The sequence below is a fragment of the Lycium barbarum genome, chromosome 3, assembly GCF_019175385.1.
Source record: "Lycium barbarum isolate Lr01 chromosome 3, ASM1917538v2, whole genome shotgun sequence".
NCBI lineage: Eukaryota > Viridiplantae > Streptophyta > Magnoliopsida > Solanales > Solanaceae > Lycium > Lycium barbarum.
The window spans coordinates 11,141,664-11,157,112 of NC_083339.1; the positions used below are offsets into that span (position 1 = coordinate 11,141,664).

Consider the following 15,449-nt stretch of genomic DNA (forward strand, 5'->3'; position numbering starts at 1 on the left):
AAGCATGAATATGGCATGCATCAAGTCAAGAACAAGTATAAAAGCGTGAAATCCATGCACATGTTCATAATACCATAAAGGCTTCACCTTTTTACTTCTTTTCATTTAAAGGAGGATTTATATATGAGTGATATGGACACGAACAGAGAAGAAAGGAAAAAAATACTGATAAGAGATATAAAGTACTGGCATCGGACCCCAATCACAGATCCAAGGGATCGTACTATTCTATCAGCTAGTGCCCAGACATGGCATTCAGACCAACTATACAGTGGAAATAGCACAAATACCCAAGCATGATGACCAATATTTGATACTAGTGCTCGTCACTTCACCAGTATCGGAACCCCCTTAATTTCACCGCAAATCCCTCTTATTAGGTTCATTTCATTGTAGCCAAAACACACACTAAAGAAAGAGTTCAAGGTCTCAACATGCATGGTAGTGCCAAATCTCGAATCACGAGGTCCTCTTGCCGTCACGAAAAGACTCCAAACGCACAAAATCTAGTCAAATACGTAATATATGTTAGAACACGAGTCTAACAATACCCATATCGGTACATGATCCAAAACCCCCCAAAATAAGCCCTAAAATTAGGATTCCGAACCCAAAATGGCAAAACAATAAATTGAGCCTAAAATCATGGTCTCTATACTTCATATAACTCATATGCCAAAAATCATCCATAAATAATTACGAATTCATGCTCAATTGATCAAATCCCAAATCTCAAATTGAGTTCCCAAAACCCTTTCATACAACCCTTAATTTCACTATTCTAAGCATGTAACAAGGGTGTAACTTGTTGAAATAATCATAAAACTAGGTTAGGATACTTACCCAATGATTTCTCCTTGAATTGCCTTCAATTCTCCACCAAAATAGCTTCTCTAACTTAGGGGGTTTTCGAATGGGGTTTCTAAGGAAAGAGTACAATAAGACTCACATTCTGTACAACGATTCACGCTCCTGCTAACTTAAGTTCACCCTAGCGCACACGCACTGGCGGACAATTCCTTGCTTTGGCGAAGTCCTCGCAAATATCTTGGCTCGCACCAGTGGAAGCAAGTTCGCTGGGGCGCACGCGCTCCTGCGGGAAATTCTTCGCAGGGGCTGTCCGAGCCCAGATTTACTGAGTCTCGCTCCTGCTAGCCTCCACTCACTGAAGTGTGTCTGTAGAGGCAGGACCCTCTCACACCTGCAAATACACCAAAAACCAGAAAATCTACTTTTTGACTCTTATTCCCTGAAATCCCGAAACTCTCCTGGAATCTCCCCGACACAAACCAAATATGCAGACGCATGTAAAAATGCGCTACATACTCATCCAACACTCGAAATTCCCAAACGAGGTCTCGTTGACCAAGTCAACCCCGAACGGCCAAAAACCCACTTTCCAACCAAATTACCAAAATGCCTCCAAAACCTTCGAGAATCGAACCGAATACACCACCAGCCTATAATCGACATTTCGGAGCTAATGGAATCGACCAAATTCTTAAAAATACGCATTTACCCCCAATGTTGACTTTAGTCAACCAAACACTTAAGAGTTTTCAAAAATCTCATTTCCTCAACCCAAACGTATTCCAACTACCTCGGTAAACCGTACCGACCAATCCCGCTAATCAAACGCACTCAAACGAAGCTAGGGAAAGGTTCAATAGGGGTAAAATAGTCAAAACTCTCAAAATGACCTAACAGGTCATTACAAAAGCCATCAACACAAGGAGCCTTGTCTTGTGGCATCTCTTTTATAGCACAAATAATCTCTTGATCAGTAATAGGTCGAATAAGTACCTGTTTTTGTGCATGTGTGAGACAAGGGCTTTTTTGTGAATCTCTGCATCAGGACATGGTGTTACACCCCGTAGTTTCGTATGTTTAGATTCGAGCTACCTTTCATGAGGTGTGTGAGCTTATATGTGTTAAACTTATGGTTATAAGGATTCAAGTTCATATAATAAGCTATGAAAGGATTGAAGGGCAAGTGAATTAAGGAAGTTAAATTTGTCGGACTTCGGAGAAAATATGAGGAGCAATTTTGGTCCAACTTGGGGGACGAATATCTCTTAGCATATGAAGTGTTTTAAGGTGAAACAAAAGCCCAAAATGAAGTTCGTCGAGTCTAGTTTCCAACACAACAAACCGCTCATCAATTGGACTTCGGAGTAGAGAATTATGGTCGTTACAAGTTTAGCTGACAGAGCAGAAACGCGTGCTACAGTGCCGTTACAGTAACTGCTACAATAGCCGACTTGCTACAGTACTATTACAGTAACTGCTACAGTGCCCGACCCGAATTTGACCCACTATTTAAGGACCAAATCTGATCCAAAACCTCATTTTTCAGCCAAGAATTCTCCAAATATTTCCCATGCCTTCTAGAAAATTCTCCCAATTTCTGTCCACAAGATTTTAACGCGAATGAAGTATAATCTCCTGATTTAAGTTTGGACAGCGCGTAGTTGCGATTATACTATCGTATTGCGGTGAATATTGGTTGGAATTTAAGGCAAATATTGGAGATATCGCGGTACTAGTGGGAATAAGGTATGAATCTCTCCTTATTGATATGGATATAAGTTTATTTACGGAAGTAGAGTTGTAGAATAATCGTATAGTGGATTTGTGGGTTGAGAAATTGGATAAAACATCGTGTGAGATGTTTATGGAATATTTTGGCGTTGATAATATTGTTGTGGATGTTGGTATTATCGTTGTTGTTGTTATTGGTTGCTGAATTGAGATTTTAGGTTAGGCATATAAACAGGGGAGAGGCTGCCCGAATTTCGGCAGATTCTAAAGGGATTTTAATTAAAGGCTTAAGACAAGTGTATGATGGTGAGCCTAATAATAGTATGAACGATTTTATATGTAGATTACAAGTCAGGAGATAAATGGGAAGGCCAAGGACTAAGATTCCAGGTATGTTAAGGCTAAACCCTTTCTTTCTAAAGGCATGTTTCCTTGTTGTAAACCTTTGTACTGTATCCATAATATCGTTGCTTCCACAAATGCTAGAAGCCTATGAATCTCATGATCCTTATGATATTATTGAGCTTATTCATGACCTTTGGAATTATTCATTGTGATTGATCTCACCTTATGATACTTGTTCCTTCAAGGTGAGAGATAGCGATGACGATAGTTCCAACAATCCAACGAGTTTAGGAAGGTGTCTTAAGGAATGTTTTGTGGGACATGAATAGAGTGCTAGTAGAGGGTCCCTAATGAAGTATTTAATGTTCGAAGAGAGGGTTATGTTGTATCTTAGGACTTGGTTAGTGTTTAGTCAAGCGGAAATAAGTACTAATGGACTGAGCTGTGCTTATAAGTCTTATGTCATTATGTAGATCCTACGGGTTAAGTGATGACCACGAGAAGTGCATAGAGATTACTTGTAGATGCTTAGTTATAATGTTGATTATAATTGCCACTGGTCTACGACCAGTTGGGCAAATGATACCACTGGGCTAAGTTCGGTTGGGCAGGTATGTATTTACCACTGGTCTACGACCAGTTGGGCAGTTATGTATTTACCACCATGCTACGGCTGGTTGGGCAGTTATGTATTTACCACCATGCTACGGCTGGTTGGGCAGTTATTACCACTGTGCTACGACCAGTTGGGCAGATATGTATGTATATATTTACCACTAGACTGCAGCCAGTCGGGCAGTTACCACCGTGCTACAGCCGGTCGGGCAGATATGTATGTATATATTTACCACTGGACTGCAGCCAGTCAGGCAGTTACCATCGTGCTACAGCCGGTCGGGCAGTTACCGCTGATCAGTTGGGCAGTTGCGCTCTACCGTCGGGCGATTACCACTGGGCTGCAGCCGGTCGGGCAGTTACCACTGATCAGTTGGGCAGTTAGTATAGGATGATTAGTAAGATAAAGGCACAGTACTGTACATAGATATGGTTAAGCATGCAAGAGTATAGAGAGAGACATGTGTCATATATGGATCGGGTTACACGCCGCAACACATGTTTAGATAACATTTGATGATAAGGTAACTAGGACTATGGTAGGGTATACAGACCTGGTAAAGATTACAAGAAGATGAAGAGGTATGTATATATATGCTAGATTTCCATCGGTAGCTTAGAAATGCCAGGTTAATTCTTATTCTTCTCATCTTTAGTATATGGCTATTTTGTTGCACTTTCCGCCTTGCATACTCAGTACATTGCTCGTACTGACGTCCCTTTGCTGGGGGCGCTGCGTTTCATGCCCACAGGTCTTGAAATACAACTTGACGAATCTTTCAGTAGGGATACCAGCTCAGCAGGCAGAGTCGTGGCACTCCACTTGCTCCCGAGTTGCCCCGTGAGTCAGCATGGCTGCAGATGCATTTGCATGGGTATGGCGTGACCCTGTTCCGACCACTTTATGTCATGTATTCCTGTAGAGGCTCGTAGATAGATATGCACAGTTAGATATCTTATAATTATCTCGACTTGTATTATGTTGTATCAATATTATGGATAGCCTTACCGGCACATGCACTCGAGATTAGTTTGAAGACGTAAGTATGTTATCTTTTAGGCTTGTGCCCCTATGGCTTATAGTACCTTGGTCTTATGTTGCCTTTCGAGATACAGAAAATGTGAGTTACAGTTGGTTCGCTCGGTTGCCGTATGGTGCCGAGTGCCAGTCACGCCTTACCAAGGTTAGGGTGTGACACATGGCATGGTATCAACAACAGTGCCCATTAAGCTAGTGAAGAAAGATATAAATTCCTATTCCACCAGCATAGGGTCAGTAAGCTCGGCACCAGCTTTATCATAAATGGAAGCAATATTATTTCTGTTAGCTCTGAGTTTACATTGAGCATGAAAATACTTGGAATTTGAATCCCCATTTGCAATCCAGCATGCTTTAGATTTTTGTTTGAGTGTTGATTCTTCTATACTACTCTATTTATGCATTTCTAGACTCCACTTCTTTTCTTCTTCAATAATTAACTAGTTCAGAGGGTCTGATGAAAGCTTTGCCTGAGTAATCTCAAGTAGCTGCCTAACATGGCTAAGCTTCTGTTCATAGGAGGCCGTATAAGAGTTGAGATTTCTCAAGTTATCCTTCAAGTGCTTTAGCTTTTGATTCAGCCTAAACATGTGAGTGCCACTATAGTATTTGGCCTATGAAGAGCTAAGGATTCCTCTGAAGTCTGGATGTTTCATAACAGTCATGAATAGTTTGAAAGGCTTAGGATGCAAGTTCACTTGGGGCCTGTATTGTATAAAAATAGGAGAATAATCTGAGGGCCCAGGATTAAGATAGTCAGCTTCCACTTGCCCATAATTTTGCATCCAAATAAAATTGGCCATTGCCTAGTCTATCTTTGAGTATACTCTTGCATCATTCTGTTGCTTGTTGCAGAAGGTGAAATTCCACCCTTTTGCCTTTGGTGGTGTGAACTGAATAATATCAACACAGTCCCTAAAGTCTTGAGTTTCAGCAAGTGTAACTGGTGATCCTAACCTATCCTTAGAGGACAACATGGTGTGGAAATCTCCAGCAAGAAGCCAAGCATCATGTATATTAGAGCTCAACTCAAGTTAGACCATAGACTAGTCCTCTCCTGAGCTGTATTCTTGGCATAAATAATACTAAGATAAGTAGAAAAAGAGGTAGTTGAGTCCTCTAATGCAATGGATGAGCTGTTCCTGCTTCAGTATGATATGTACTTGTAAATGAGGCTTCCAAAATAGACAAACTCTGCCATTTGGTGCCATTGGATAGTTGTAGCAGGTGTTCACCCCTGTGTATCAAAATTATTACTAGTAGGAACTATAGCTTCATGCAGCTCTTGTGTATGATCAGTGGCTTGAGACAATAGCTGATCTTCATCTAGACACTTCTCTTTACCTCTATCCTGTACTAGTGGTTCTTGTGGTTCCACATCAGTAGGGAGGTTGGTGTCATCAGTTGTTTGAGGCACTGGGGCACCATTTCTAGCCAACCAATATTACCTAGGTTGTCTTCTTCTTCTCCTGTTTCTCCTTCTTCTTCTAGGTACTTCTTCATACTTCTTCTTCTAGGTACTTCTTCATACTCATCCTGTTTGACCTCCGCTCCTCCCATCCAGCAATCCTCTAAAGTGTGACCAAATCTGATACAGTGAGTGAAAAATTTGGGTCGCTAATCATAATCAACAGCTTGGTTTATGATGCCTGAGGGAGTAGTTATCCCAATAAAATCCACAAGAGGTTGTGACACATCAGTTTTAACTAGGAATCTAGCATAAGAGATACGTTCCATAACATCTATATACTTATCAGTGTAAAGAGGTTGCCCCACAGTAGACCAATATCTCACTGGCAACCCAGGAAAGGTCACCCATAGAGGGATAGTAATCAAGCAATCTGGGTTGAATTCGAAATCAATTTGCCAATTCTGCATAAAAAAAAAAAGGCTTATTATGGAAAATATAAGGCCCTTTCATCAAAACTCTGTCACAATCTTCATAGTTGGCAAATCGAAATATGAAACAACCAGAATCGTGTCCAAGCACTTGGAGTTTTTCCTTAACAATCCAGGCATACGATACATAACTTTCCATCATTTTCATGTAAGGGGTATCACCCACAACAAAACCAATCAAAGCATTTTTCTAGTAATCAATTTGAGTTTTCACATCCTCTTCAATGATCGTAACACACTTTTTGCCCAGTTTCGTGGAAGGTGCAACATAGGTTAGGGTCTTACCTCGTTGAGCTAGCCGATTCTCACGAAAATCCGTCTTCTCAGTTAGAGTAGGATGGGATGAGGTAAGAGCTTCAGAAAATTTCATCTGACGAGCTGCCAGCGAGGCGTCAGAGTCCTCAAATCCATGTAGTCGAATTGATTTTTGTGAGTCTGTCTCAGATTCCCCTCTTTCAGTCTTCTCCGGGATGGATTGAAATTGAGAAGGGAGGAAGCTTCCAAAGGTTAACAATGGTAATCTATAGTAGGAGCCATCCGCCAGCTTGACAAGCTTCACCGGCGATGCAGAGACAGGCTTTCTTCAGGTCATTTTTAGTCAGGCAGTACACGTTAGCGAGCCTCACAACACATTTTCGCAGCATATGGTTTTAATGCTAAGAAATCTCTATAATAAAAGGAAGGAAATAGGAAGTACTTTTTATTCTTTACATTAAAGAAAGAAACACACTTGTCATTTTTGTTTTATAATTTTAATTTTTAAAAAATTAGGACTTGTAAAATATTGAATTGTGATAAGAATTCATTTTATGTAAGTGGATAAGTTGTATACATGTAACAATCAAGGTCAAGTTTGTATCATCTCTGGTCGAGATGGTTTTCACACGCGAAAGAATGTATGAATCTATGCAAAACGTTTTAAAGGTCCACACTTGCAGGACTAAGATGAATTAAACATACATAATCGTAAATGAGTTAAGTTACCAACACCAAGAAACACAGCCAGTAACTAATTTTATATTCAGAACCTATTCAAAACAAAACAGAAGATAATGACAATTAGAAAAACTTACTAGAGATGCTTTCCAAACTACCCCACCATGACTTGGTGAGCCTCTTCAGCATATTTTACAGCAATTCATCTTCATCTTGTAGCTCACAAGATAGAAATGTGCAACCAAAAAATCTTCACAAATGCATCAACCTGTAGGACAACCCCATAAATGTCCCATTCATTCTCATTAGTAGTAATAATCACTGACAGTGCACTCCAAGTTCTATTAAGATCTTTATGAAATCACTAATCATTGGTAAATCATATATCATAGTCATATAGCTCGAATATGTCTCTTAGTCAGTTATGACATGCCGCAGAAGTTATTCACTGCCTGCATTGGTCCAGAGTTGTCACGATCCAAGTTACTGATCGTGCGGGCACCTACCTTATTATCAATAGTAGACGAACCCTTACCCATTAATCCATTAATCATTAGCCAATTTCAACTTCTTTAATCATTTATTAACGGTCAATAGATAGGTAAATGAATGAATAAATAAAACAAGTCATAATTAATAGATAATATAAATGCGAAAGTCTTAACTATTACACCCCCAGAATCTGAAAGTCATCGTACAAGGATTCTAACCAGCAATGTCTAAAGAATGAAGTATATCTCAAATATAATAACAAATAATGTCTAGAATGAAATTAGACATCTGGAAAGAGAGATCTTCAGGTGGCATGGCATGGGTAGAAGCTCACCCTCGGATCTGATCGAGCAAACTAGCTTCAAGCTAGAGATGTAGCCTGGATGAAATCTCTGGAACACAATCTGCACTAAAAAAGGGTGTAGCAAGGTAATATCAGTACAAACACTATGTACATGTAAGTATCATGGGCCGACTAAGATTAGTTCACGCATATAAATATAAAATCAAAAAGATAAACAGATAGACACTAAATACTCAAATCCAAGTCACAGAACCTCTCATAATAGAGTCACAGCCTAAGATGAAGCCTCTAAACCACAAGTCTGTCAAGTTTCAATAATCTCACCTGATAATCATAAGTCCAAGTTTCGTCCCTAGGTAGAGTCACTAATCCACAATTAAACTCAGTCAATGGTCATATTGATATCACCATAGGCATTCAACATCCATATCAAAATCAGAACCAAGCGTGCATATAATAATGCAGAATAAAATGTAATGATGTGCAATGCAAAATATGATAATGTGCAATGCAATGCAATGCAATGCAATGCAATGCACTGGCTAATCACTCGAACTGTACACACATGCTAACTGATGTCATTGCTTAGTAGTCATGACCTGCAAGGCACCCATGGTGTCCATGTACCACTCGTTCCGGATTCACTCCTCGGACCCGAGCATAAACTTCCGCTCCGGAAAGAACCTCGGATGCGGGCCATATCAATATATCTCTCATTTTTGGAAAAAACCTCGAACCACGAGCCATAATCTAGGTCACATATGTGCCCTTCCATATATCTGTACGTAACGGTATTTCCTGCCCTTTTTATTATCCATGCTCAAATCATCAAGTACCATGTATCAAATAGTATCACAAGTTCAACAAGAAGATTATATTAACTTCTTCACTAATTTCACATCACAATGTATGTCTCAACGTATTCCAATTCATTAGTATGTATGGACTATGAACAATCAGCACTATCAATGTCAAACACAAGGCGTCATGCCACAAGTCTTCCAAACCATTTCCATCATGCATGAGTGTAGGAATGCGTAAATGAGTGTAAACATGGTAAATCAATGCAAACCAATAAAACAACAATGAAGGTAAAAGTCACAAGCCACAAGTCATATCAAGACTTGGATCAAATCAACCATGAAATGAATCATCCAAACCGTCTCAACCAACACAAGAGTCTATGCCCTTCTTTACTTCCTCATATAGCAAGTACGCCTCATAACTAAGTCTTGTATCACCAAGAAACTGCACTCTTCTATATATTATCATCAACATTAAATCATACATCAAGTGTTCATCTACGTACTATCATAAATATATAAACCACAATTCAGGTCTAAACTTAGTATCCTTCCTTTCTCCGATGATATATGTCACAATAAGAGAGAACTGAGTGCAACACGACAATTTAAGCAATAAGTCTAATCACAATAACAGGGCAACAAGCCACCAGTAGAAATCCATCCCGAATCACCATAGTATGAATACAACTACACCTCATATTTCAATACATAATGTAATGGCGACGAGCCTACAAAATCAGAAGTCATACCAACCTCGCTAATACCCAACCAAAACACTATGTTCGAAGAACTAATCATGCTTTCTCCCGTAAATTCTACACAATACATACGTTTCGCTAATCAAAGTCTAACTAAAGTAAGCCATAACCTACTTGGAATACAGAATAGGAGCCACGAACTACTCCACACGAGTCTTCTATTTCCGAAGCGCCTCATAACGGTCAAAGTCTAACAATATGATGCTAAGTAAGCAACAAACCATGTATTTAAACAAGAACAATAATTTGGGGAAGAAGACCTACTTACTTCTACTCTCTTTAATGGATGAAACCATCATTTAATGGTGAATTTATCATAACTTCTATTTCTACAATCATTAACGTTCAATCCACGTGTTTCTAATCAATTTACCCTTCCAAACAGATTTTAGGACAAAATTTCCATTTTTTTAGAACCCTAAGTCTCAACATGCAATTTCAACCATAAGAAATCAAATTCACTTCCTAGAAGGTGATAATCTATACTCCTAGATGATTAATTAACAACAAAATCAACAACCCACAAATTATTTAAGGGTTTATTAATTCTAGGGTTCTAGGATTTTCACCCACTATTGATGAACCTTAAAATAATCATGGAACTTGAAGAAGAAAGGAAAAGGAACAAATAAAGATGGAGACTTACCCTCCAAAATGCTTTCACTAATGAATGGAGTGAATTTTGCCTCTTTCTCTCTAGAAAACTGACTTTGGGGTCTTGGAAATAATGGTTAGGAGTTGGAGTATAAAAAAGAGCATTCTCCCCTTGTCGGTCGCTGGCAGCGGTCTCCAGACTATTGTAGCGATACCGCTATAGCAGCCTTTTGGTTGCTGCCAGTGGCCAGCTGGAACAGTCCGTACTAAAATGGTCATATCTCGCTCATACGGACGCGAAACGCGACGATTATTTTTATATAGATTTGTAATTTCGATACAGATCTAATGGTTCAAACCTCACCCAAAACAAAGGTCGGATGATCAATCTGGAGTCGTTTCTATCCACAGACCTCCGGCGGAAACACCGAATACGAGCGCGACAAAACCCAAACGCATCTGAAACTCTTTGGAACCTCACCAAAACTTGTGGACAAGTTCAAAATCATCATTACAACATGTTGGAACTTCAAAAACATTGACACGGGGTCATCCTAACCCGACGTTGACCGTGATCAACTCTAACTCGCTAACTTAACTAGCTTCTCCCTCAATGACTCAATTTACACTCAAACCTTGCGGAAACCAACCCAATGAATTCATTAAGTCATAGATCATACTAACGGGACTTGGGGAAGGGTCAACGGGTCAAAACACTATAACGACCAAACGGGTCGTTACAAGAGTAATGCTCCCTACATCAATTTCATACCTTAAATTCCTTCTTACTGCTATTACACTAATTTTTTGCCCTCAATTTAGGCATTTTGATTGTATCTCGTCGATCAGGATGCATACGAATTTTGGAGAGTGTATAATAAATAGATATGGTACATCCTCACAAATAAGATGAAACACAAAGAACAAGCAAATCCCAAAAAAAAAAGGTATAAAAATCTAAATAATGTCTAAACAACACAAACACCAACTAAATAAGTTACTCACCATACCAATATAAAATTTGAAGAAGAAGACTAATGAACAAAGAAACGAATCCAGCTAAGAAGTGAAATTGATGAACCTGTCAACCTTTCAAAGTACTTTGTGGTATATAAAGGGATGACAAACTCATTCATGTCAATTAATCAAATATGAAATTTTCTTCATAAAAATAGCTAAATCAACATAAGTGAGCATTGGAAGTTATAGAAAATTGATATTCTACTCAACGGTGCAAATAAAGTCCAACTTTCTAAACAAACACTTGTTTAAACACCTGGTGAGCGTCAAATGTGTAAATATTAATATTACAAAATAAATGTGAAAAATCACAGTAACAATTATTCACATGAATATAGAAAGTCCAACAGAGAACAACTGAAAGAACAAAAAACTTGACAAATACGCAAATTTGATTCAGATGACAAAAATCATTAATTGCACATGCAGGAAAAAGATGCCAAAGAAGCAAGATAAAATTACCCAAAATCGACAAGACAGAGAACTGAAATTGGAAGATTGACAAAGGAAGAGGAAGATAAGAAACTCACCAGAAGAGCGTAGGAAGAAAAAAAAAAACGCAAACTCGGTTTTTCTCTTCTAAGTTTTTCCTTCCATCTTTTCCTTCTTCTCCAAAAGCCTAAAAGCTCTATCTAAACCTGCAAAACTCCATCAAGTAAAGAACGAAAACCTGAAAACACATGGTGATCTAACCAAATACAAATAAATATTGAAGAAATCCAAAGCTCCATGAATTATTTTTCTGGAAAGGGAGAGATTCAGAAGACAGAGAGAGGGAGTGATTAAAGGGATCACACTTCAGAGTCCAGAACCTAAATGACCCAACAAAAGATAAGTCCAACAAAAAAACTTGATACCAAAGTACCTTTAAAGCAGGAAAATAATCCTGCGATAATGACGTCATTTAACGCAACAATTTGCTGCTTTATTTGGCCTTCATAATTTTTTTGGGGGGGGGGGGGGGGGGGGGGGGGGGTTAGTTACTCTTTTTTGTTGAAATTTTCGCACTTTTTCCGTACTTTGGTCATAAATTAATCATGCTTCGAGACTCCGGAACGTCAATATTTTATATAAAACACTTTTTTTGTGTGCTATTAATAATGTAGGTTCAATACACTAAGGATACGCAAAAGATAGGGTCGTTGTTTTTGTGGTTGAAAAGTACTCGAAGTAAGTTTTTGTTTGAAAACCTTTTATCATTAGCTTTAATTTTTAAATTAATGCATAACTTTATTTCGAATATGTCACGATTTTTTTTATGATTTATTTAGGTTGTCACACGAGTTAGTTATAACCGATAATAAAGACTAAGATAATATTTATAAATATAAATAGATACGCAAAAAATATAATATTTACTTAAACTGTAGAACTTAATTGCATATATAATATCGTGGATGGGTCCCACATGTGGTATGCTTGAGACTATCCTGAGGCCTAAGGCTAATACCATCCCCACCGCCCTCGCCATCATCCCCATCCCCCTTTCTTCTCTTAATAACAGGGTGCTCTAAGCCACGATCATCCGCTTTTCTCTTCCACCTTGCGCCCTTGCATATAACGTGCTTCTTCTTGGGATCTCGTACCACTGGTTTGTTCGGAATGCCTTAATGGGTTGATCCACATCGGGAGACGCGACCTCAACATAATCATCCTCATGGGAAGACAGGACCATAGGCGCGGAAGGATGAACCTGGAAAATATTTAAAAATTAGTACCAATTTTTATTTATACTGAATACATTAACGTTTGTTGAAAAATCAAACCTGTGTATCAATGGGTGGTTGAATAAGCTTCCGAGAGGGCTCCTGAGGTGGCTTTGGTGCAGAATCTAACGTATTCTCATGGACAGGATGCTAAGAGGCTAAAGTGGACCAGTGTGCTGTTCGAAGTCCAAATAAATGTTTAAAAAATTAAAGAAATATATTCAACTTTTATTGAATAAAATTAAGTTTTACTAAAAATCTTACATGTAGCCTGGACGGCTCATGAGAAGACACCTGTGGCTCGGTAGGCTCATGAGAAAATGCCTAAGTGGGTGGCTCTGATGGACCTACTGTCGGCGAATCCTAAAATATGAAAAATTACAAAATAATAAGTACCATATATATTTACAATAAGTACTTTAATGCCTCGGATATCCGTACAACCTCACCAGTAAGCCTCGCCTCCTCGGGGTTAGATATATAGTCTAACCCCAATATGCGCAATCAATGTACGGTCACCAGCTGCATTTGTTTCCAATAGTAATAATTAGATAATTTTTCAAAGTAATAATTCATACGATTAAATCAATCCAAGTGCGTAAACTTACCAACGCCTCATACTACCCCGCGAGTGCTTCTCCTATATCCCTCGGGGGACATAAATGGGGCTGCTAATCAAGTGGCATGTGATCTGTTGGTACCAGTGCATGTAATCCCTTATGGGAGTCGCATAACCAACCTCCGCTAAACTCCCCAACCTGTGCTCCCAACGTCGGAGCTGGACACCATGACATACGTCATCGATGGCCGATCGATCGTCCCGCGCGTAGTGGCGGAGCTCATAACGAATGTTTGGGGGAGGGGGTATATATGTTACACCCCGCACTTTCAGAGCATGATCATGCCACGTACATCACCATAATAATGGAGTATCGGGGACATCCCATGATCAGTGGCGGAGCCAGGAATCTAGCTAAGGGTGTTCAAATTTTTAAAGGAGTGAATAATTTTTTTATAGGCGAGTGGGTGCACAAAATATTTTTGCACAATATATATATATAGATATATATATATATATATATATATATATATATATATATATATATATATATATATATATATATATATATATATTAATTACTGATTAGTGGGTGCGCCCAAAATTTAAAATCAAGTTACATATACACACACCAAAACTAAAAATTAAAAATAAGAATAATCATGCAACATAAAAAGAAAATTAGTACCTACTGCTATATGTAGAGTTAAAAAAGAAAAAGAAAAAGAGTCCTAGGCCAAAACAATCTATAGGTAATATGAAAAAAAGACAAAGAAATAGTAGTTGAAATGAAAGAAAGCATGCCTCTAAGAATTTTTCTTTTTTTATTGCTTTATTTCGACTGAAAAAGTAGAAACGAGAAGAAGAATATGGACATTTTTACTTGATGTGCAATACTTTAGATGATGCATTTGTAAATTTTGTAGACTGAATTAGATATAAAAAAAGATAGAAAAACAATATGTTAATTCGTTCAAAATTAAAGAGGAATTCGTAGGGTCTCATAAAGAAGATAATGTCACATTGTTGAGTTTTGTTTGTTTTAGCTAAAAATTACTAAGAGCAAGGATCGAACCATAGACCCATATGTCTCAAATGCGCACCCTTACCGCTGGACTGTCACTCTCAGTTGTGATAAAGGGTGTTCATTTATCAATATATTACAATATTCCAGAATATTTCACCTATATATACGGTCTAATTTTCCGGCGAAGGGTGTTCACTTGACCACCCTTACTTGGCTGTAGCTCCGCCCCTGCCCATGATGTTTTGGAAGGTACAAGCCATGAGAAGTATGTAACAATGAAGTAAGTGATGAATTACGATCTCGTAAGTCGTAATCGGGAAAAACTATTTTGAAACACAAGAACATGGCCATTATCAAGTATAATAAATGATAAATATCATGTATGGAGAGTTTCGGAAGATTTTGAGATCAAGCAAATTGAAGAAAATAAGTTCGACGAAAATTTGAGAAATGTTGACAGGATTTTGGGCAGAGTTTTAGTCAACTTTGGGGGGGCATATCTCCTAGTATATTAGGAGTTTTAAGGTGTTTCAAAATCCTAAAATGAATTTCTCCGAGTCTAGTTTCTAACGCAACAAACCTCTCTTCGATAGGACATCGGAGTAGAGAATTATGGGCGTTACAAACTGAGCTGACAAGCAGAAACAGGGCTGCTACAGTACCGCTACAGTACTGCCGACCTTGGCTACTATAAAAGGGGTTAAAACCCCATTTTTATTCATCCTAATTCTCCAAAAATTCCAGAGACTTCAACCATCAAAAGGGCTCTTAAATCTCACATAGAATTGAGGATTTTGAGCAAATTTCA

At 38.5% G+C, this 15,449-nt stretch overlaps 1 long non-coding RNA gene across 3 annotated transcripts; it reads right to left on the minus strand.

Annotated features, from left to right (window-relative positions):
• Positions 1–2,306: 2,306 nt before the first annotated feature.
• Positions 2,307–12,215, minus strand: LOC132630329 (uncharacterized). 3 transcript variants are annotated; one of them, XR_009578568.1, is made up of 5 exons: positions 11,880–12,204; positions 8,202–8,276; positions 7,513–7,643; positions 6,725–7,020; positions 2,307–6,412 (listed from the first exon to the last, which is right to left on the minus strand). It is a non-coding gene; the product is annotated as an uncharacterized LOC132630329 (long non-coding RNA). The 3 variants fall into 3 exon arrangements; XR_009578567.1 differs by having other exon boundaries at positions 6,725–7,643; positions 11,880–12,206; XR_009578566.1 differs by lacking the exons at positions 2,307–6,412; positions 6,725–7,020; positions 7,513–7,643 and having other exon boundaries at positions 8,096–8,276; positions 11,880–12,215.
• Positions 12,216–15,449: the final 3,234 nt, after the last annotated feature.